The following is a 6,622-nucleotide window of genomic DNA, read 5'->3' on the forward strand; positions in this document are numbered from 1 at the left end:
GGGGGTTTTGAATTTTGGACTAAAATGACAATAAAAATGAAACCACAGAGACCCAGATTTAAAAAGTTTGAGATTTGGACTAAAACAGCAAAAGTGCCCAAACCATAGGGACCAGAATGGCAGTTTACTCTTTATATTTTAAGAAACTGGTGGGGCCCACTTACATGGATAAATTAGATTTTTAATGTTTTAAATATTTTATTAGTAATTGTATTTTAGTAATTTCACACTCATTTAACTGGGAAAACTAACCCTCATTCACGCTAGGGATTATCTGAGAACGAATGTGAAAAAGTTGAGGAATGTAACTGTAATTTTAAAAGTGTAGGGGCTATAGGTGAAAATGAAGCAAATCACAGGGACTATCCGAGCATTTTTCTTTAAAATGTAACTATTAACAATATATTATGAGTAAACCAGTTGAACCATGTCATTCAACACCAAGTGAACATAAATTATCAAAAGATTAACAAAGGGAATACATGAATTCACTTTAGATTTACATTAAAGAGAAAAAATGTAAACAAATAAACCTTTGTCCATATACATTTTTTGCGATGTCAATTGCTTAGTTAATTTGTGACGGAGTTAGCTTCTGGTTTGAATTGGTTCTCGCTTTCAGTCACGCCTTGCCAAAATATGCTTTTGTTCTCCTCTTCAATTCTTTCCTGTTAAAAAAACCATGAAACAATCATAACAATTAAGCATCCGGGAACAAGCCATAATACATAAACTACAAGCGCACTTTCAGGGTTACTTACATCATGAGTTGCCTGTCAAGATTTGAAGAAGACAACAACCCTTTGTTCTCTTCGGCACGGCGTAGAAGATAAGGCATGATTTGATCAACGGGCCCAAATGGCAAATACTTGCTAACACTGAAACCCGCATTCCTCAACCCAAAAGTCATTGTTTCCGCCATGCCATAGAGTGTAGCAAACTCGAGCTTATTACAATCTTTTGTAATTCCATATTCGCGCGCCTTTTGTGCCACCAATTTTCCTGTTATTTCACATAGACTTTGATAACAAAAAAATGTTGAATCTTTTAACTTGGGAAATGATCATGAAATACCACCCATATGATGGTACCAAAACGGTATTCAAATTTTTAAATCTTTTTGCATATTTTCACACGTGAAATAAATCAAAGATCACAAGGTTTATAAGGTTTTTACCGGAATCAAGATTGTGTGTGGCAAGAATGAGTCCACCAGGACAATTAGAAACCTCATCAAGCATGAATGTAGCACAACCATTGAAACAATCATGTGTATCATTGATGGTAGTATGAATAGGGGACTCAACACCTAGTGAACAAGCCAACTTTCGTTCACTCGACATATAAGCCCCACGAACCAACTTAAACCCGACAGGCAACCCCATTTTATCGGCTGCCTTTTTGGTCAAACACATCCTCTCACCAGCATCCTTCAAGTAGGCTTGAATGGTGCCATAAACCATCGGTCTTTCAGCCTCGTTGTACTTAACAGAAGCCCAATACGTCATGTAATCAATAGCCGGCTGGATCGAAGTGTCCTCCGCATCAATAACAACAGGCACATTGCCTTCAAGGCTTTTTTCACAAATGGTTTGTAATCTTTTGTGAGCTAACTCAAGATCATGTTCTTCCTCAGCCGTCAAAGGAGCAGGTTGATGTAATGTATGATAAAATGGGCTGTTCTCAGAAAATATTGGCAAAGTTTGCTGTTTCCATGGTAGCTTGAAAGATGAATTCTTGTATTCCCATCTAAGAAGATCACTCACCCTCCTGAGCAAATACACTGGACAGATTGCTGTAACCTTCACAACCACAAAACTAACCTGTTTTTGCCATAGATTTAGGCCATATCAGATCTGGGTTGTTCTGAAAAACATAAGAATAACAAATAGTAGCGAATCCATAAACTTTTAGTACATTGGGGGGAAATTGTGTAGGCTAAAACGGTCCAGTTGAAAACAATAACCACGAAGGTATTGTTTTCAACTGGACCGTTTTAAACACGAAGACTAAGATTATTAAAAAATATATATATATAAATATTAGATAAAAAAAAGTGCTTACTTTAAAACTTAAAATATGTATTGGAATTGATGTTTAACAAATATTTATAAAATTAGCAAATATGCACTACTAGAAAATCTGAAACTTCTTACACCAGTTTTCCTAAGAAATGCGTCATAAAACTGGCTTTTCTACGCATTTATGACAAACACTTGATGTAGGAAAACAGCTCGTAGGAAACCTGTTTTCAACGCATTTCCTACGCAACTTCCTACACATTTTCTACGAAACTAGTACGTCGCAAATTGCTACGAATCTCCTCCATATGGAAAAAGAAATTCATATTTTTTATTTAGTGGGTGTGTGACTTTGCATTTAAAAAAGAAAAGAATAACTGTGAGGAGAAAAAAATCATATATGATTCAAGTAGGGTAACAGTTAGATCAAGTAAAACCAAAATAAGTTCAATAACATAAACAAATAGCATTCTATAGCTTGTACGTAAAAATGTTACTTTTTGTATTACACGTCCTAAAGAGCTGGATCCGCCCCATAACAAACACAAAGATCATCTTTTAGACATATTTAAACTTACAGAAGGAGTGAGAGATTGGGTAGATTCAGCCGTTTTAATCAACTGTTGAGTAGCTTTATCACAAGATTCGTTATCATTCGCATGCTCCAACCCATAATCCAACATCCCTCTCAACCCGGACTCCCACAGCCTCTTAACGGTCTGACCCGTTTCAACAGTATCACAACCAGCCACAAAATGATTATACGCCGTATGTTTAACCGTCCCCATCACTACATTTTTAAACAGCCCCGCCTCCATAAACCGTGAAGTCATAACCCAAAGGCTAAAATCCACCACGGGCTCTACCGCTGTGACACTCAATATGGCTGCTGAATGCATCAGTTTTGTCGTTGGAACCGTTGCAAACAGACTTTTGGTGTCCTCAAGTTCAAATATTTTGTCACCTTCATTATTGGTGGCTGTTTCGGTGGTGGTGGTGGTGGCACCAGACGGTTGTGGTGCTGGTGGGAGGGTTGTGGTAGTGGCGGCGTTAAAGGTGGTTCTTTGTGCTTGATGGCACATCGAGACTAAAGTTTTGAGCAGTTTCTGCGAAACGTTGTTGTTAATCATTGCCATGATGTGGCCGGGCAACGGTTGTACAAGGCAAAAAGGCTAAGGCAATGGTTGTAGAAAGTGATCTTGCCCGGTGAAGTTTAAGGCAAGATCGCTTTTAGCAACGAGGCAAAAAGGCTAAGGCAAGATCGCTTTTGGCTACAAGCTTTGTGCAACAAATATTATACAAAATTTTAATTTCTTGACCAAAGATAATATTTTTCTGATGAATTTTCTTGAGGTGATGTGAAAGATATTTATAGGCAAGAAATGTTAACGGGTCAAAGGAGGATCCGATGACAAAACCTGCGGGGGAGTCGGGTTGTTATAGAAAGTACATTTGTCATCCAATGAGAAAATATGAGGTCAAATTTCTTTGTGATAAATTAGTATTGTTAAATTGGGAGCTTAATGATTAGCTGTTTTCCTTGAGTAGATATTCCTTTTCTACCACTTTGTAATAACATACATTAAATATAAAATAAAGGTTCCAATGTAACACAATAGATATTTTAGTAGTCGTAATGTGTGTGTATATAGATATAGCTAGATTCAAATACAAAAAAATCTTGACTTTAAAAACGTAGGAAACCAACTCAAATAGCTTTGGTTGAACTCATTCTTGCGACGCAGGAACCGACTCATCGAACTAGAGTTTAAATTTTATGGCTTAACATTAGAGTTTAGGGTTTAGCTTTTGATCGAACTAGAGTTTAAAATTTACGGTTTAACATTAGAGTTTAGGGTTTAGCTTTAGGTTTTAGAATAGGGTTAAAGGGTTACGGTTCGAAGAATTGGTTTTAATGTCGTTGGAATGATTTGCACTTGCATCAGATATCGGTTTTTGGTTTGGTGTTGAAGTAAATAGTAGAACTAATTTGTTTTCCGACTGGACATGCTAAGGTTTTGCGTGATGTCATTCATGTTCTAGTCATCTCGAAAGTTGTAATATATGTTAGTAAATTGACTAACATTTGGTACATGTTACATTTGGAATGTAAAGACAGGATTATGGACGACAAAATGCATGGACAATTTAGTGGTTTCAGATTCTTATTAAGAGATATGTTCTCTCACAACCAGATGCATGGGGTCTGCATGCAACATTCTTGATATACCATAAGATTGGAGTAAATCGTTGGGTTTCTTATGTTATGCCACACGCCCACACGTTAAGCCCAACCTCAAATTGTACCTTATCACCGATTTTATCACTGCAGTGGAGCATGTATCAATAGGGGCCGCAAAGTTAATTAAGATAAACTAGGTTGTTTGGCTTCAAAACCCAATTATGGCACTTTAATTGTTATGTATTTTGCCGGCTAGGTTCTTACTAGTCGGTTGGTTTCAATAAAATTTTGGCCGTTAAAAAATGAACATGCATCACTTACCCCGCGGACCCATAATTATTTGTGTGGGGTGTGGATGAGGGGTTTAACCATAATTTTCAAGAGTTGCGGTCGGGTTTTTACCTAAAAAATACACTAAATTTTTATTTCCAAGGGTGCGTCCGCCCACCCACCAAGACACTTGGGTCCGCCCCTGATGGTGTCACATATCTCATGGCTATAGGCATGACATTTTGTTATAGTATGATTATAGATCAAACGTTTAACACACTAGGCAAAATAGCTACTTTCATGATTTTCGTTTTTAGAATTTCTTATTCGATATATTCACGCCTTTTTACTTGTATATAATCAACAAACAGAAAAAAAAAAATCATACACACTTTAAATGGTACCAGAACTTAATACTCATATCTTATTTTATCGAGGTTATATTTCAAGAGGTCGAATTACTAAAAATCGATCACCACTTTGTTCAAAAACCTTTTCCATTCAAAACTTCCCTCTCATCATTTTGTCACATATGATGCCTTTTCTCCTTTCAAGATAATGACAACTAAAAAAGGAGTTTGAAGTTCATATTATGCTTCATTTTAAGTAAAAACTTGTTATCGATTCGCTAGTAAGATGGGGAAGACGTTTTAAAAGCAAACAACATTTATTTTAGCTAATCGTTTTCTAAATTATTTTTAGAAATGTGATTGGCTAATTTCCTTAAATATATACCTTTACAGCAATGCATATTGACGAAAATGGATAAAGTTTGTGATTGTTTCTAATTATTGTTTGAAAACATATTTGATTGAACTTATGTTTGTACACGTTGGTATAATAACATAAGAGAGTAAATATTAATTGTGCATCTTGCAATCATCTGTGTTTCACTTACCATTTCAATCGAAATAAAGATAGTTACGCAATTTCTTGGTTTGAAAAACTAAAAATATAAGGGTTTACTAAATAAATTTTGTAGAAATTAAAGTATCAAATATAAAAAACTTCACATTCTTTTTAATTTAAACTAGTATTAAGCACCCCCACATTGCGGCAAGACCATCAACACTGAACTTGCGGCGTGTTAATGTGAATAACTTAGACCGAAACGTAAAACATAGAAAAGAATAACTAAGTTGAATTAGGACTCGTGCATTGCAACAAACCTATCAAATTGGAAAAAATTAGACAACCTAAAAATGTTGAACCGTACATAAGTCGCGCCGTGTTAACTCGCAAAATTTAAAACGGAACGTAAAACGAAAAATTTGCGTAAGATGGAAAATATAAGGGACCAAAGTTAAAAGTAAAAAAATTGTGAGGTTAAATTGCAAAAGACGAAAACTTTTGGGTTAAAAGTAAAAAAAAATCAAATAGGTCTGGGTTAAAAGTAAAAAAAATCAAATAGGTCTGGGTTAAAAATGAAAAATCAAGTTTTTTTTTTTTTTTTTTGAAAATGCCCTAAGCATTGGATACACCCACTCTATGCATACAATTATTAAATAGTATGAAAATATGAAAATGCCGCTATCTTATCTATCTACATGTCAAACATACAAGCCATCTAATTTTTCCCTCCTACATAATTATTGATAATTAATATTAATTAAAAAATAATTATAAAATTATATTTAATATAAATTTAAATAATTCGTATAGAAGATAAGATAATATTTTGAAATATATATTAGATTTCAAAATTATTTATGCTGAAATTAAAAAAAGAGGTACACTAAATATAAATAAATATAATGTAAATGATTATTTATTTTATTAAACTAAAATAGTTAAGGGTAGAACTTATTTCAAAAATGTTTATAAAGAGTAAACAAAAATATTAATCAATGTTTATTGGTTCTATACTTTTATTTTCGTGTTCAACTCTCAACTCAAATACGGTATTCACTATGTTTACGTGGCATTTATAGGAACCATCACCGAAATCACCCCATCCATCATATATCGAGTATATTCGTTCATTTTTTAAAGATATAATTTTTTTATTAGATCCATTCAACATGTGCAATAAAAGAGGTTTTTTAAAGGTATATAATATTATTATTATTTACTAAACAAAATTGCATTTATGCAACTCGTGTAATACACTGGGTTTTTAAAAATATAATTTTTTTATTATGTGGTATAT

At 34.1% G+C, this 6,622-nt stretch overlaps 1 pseudogene; it reads right to left on the reverse strand.

The window, feature by feature from the left end:
- Positions 1-445: 445 nt before the first annotated feature.
- LOC110879044 lies at positions 446-3,344 on the reverse strand (annotated as a pseudogene).
- Positions 3,345-6,622: the final 3,278 nt, after the last annotated feature.

This window comes from Helianthus annuus, chromosome 9 (genome assembly GCF_002127325.2).
Source record: "Helianthus annuus cultivar XRQ/B chromosome 9, HanXRQr2.0-SUNRISE, whole genome shotgun sequence".
Classification (NCBI taxonomy): domain Eukaryota; kingdom Viridiplantae; phylum Streptophyta; class Magnoliopsida; order Asterales; family Asteraceae; genus Helianthus; species Helianthus annuus.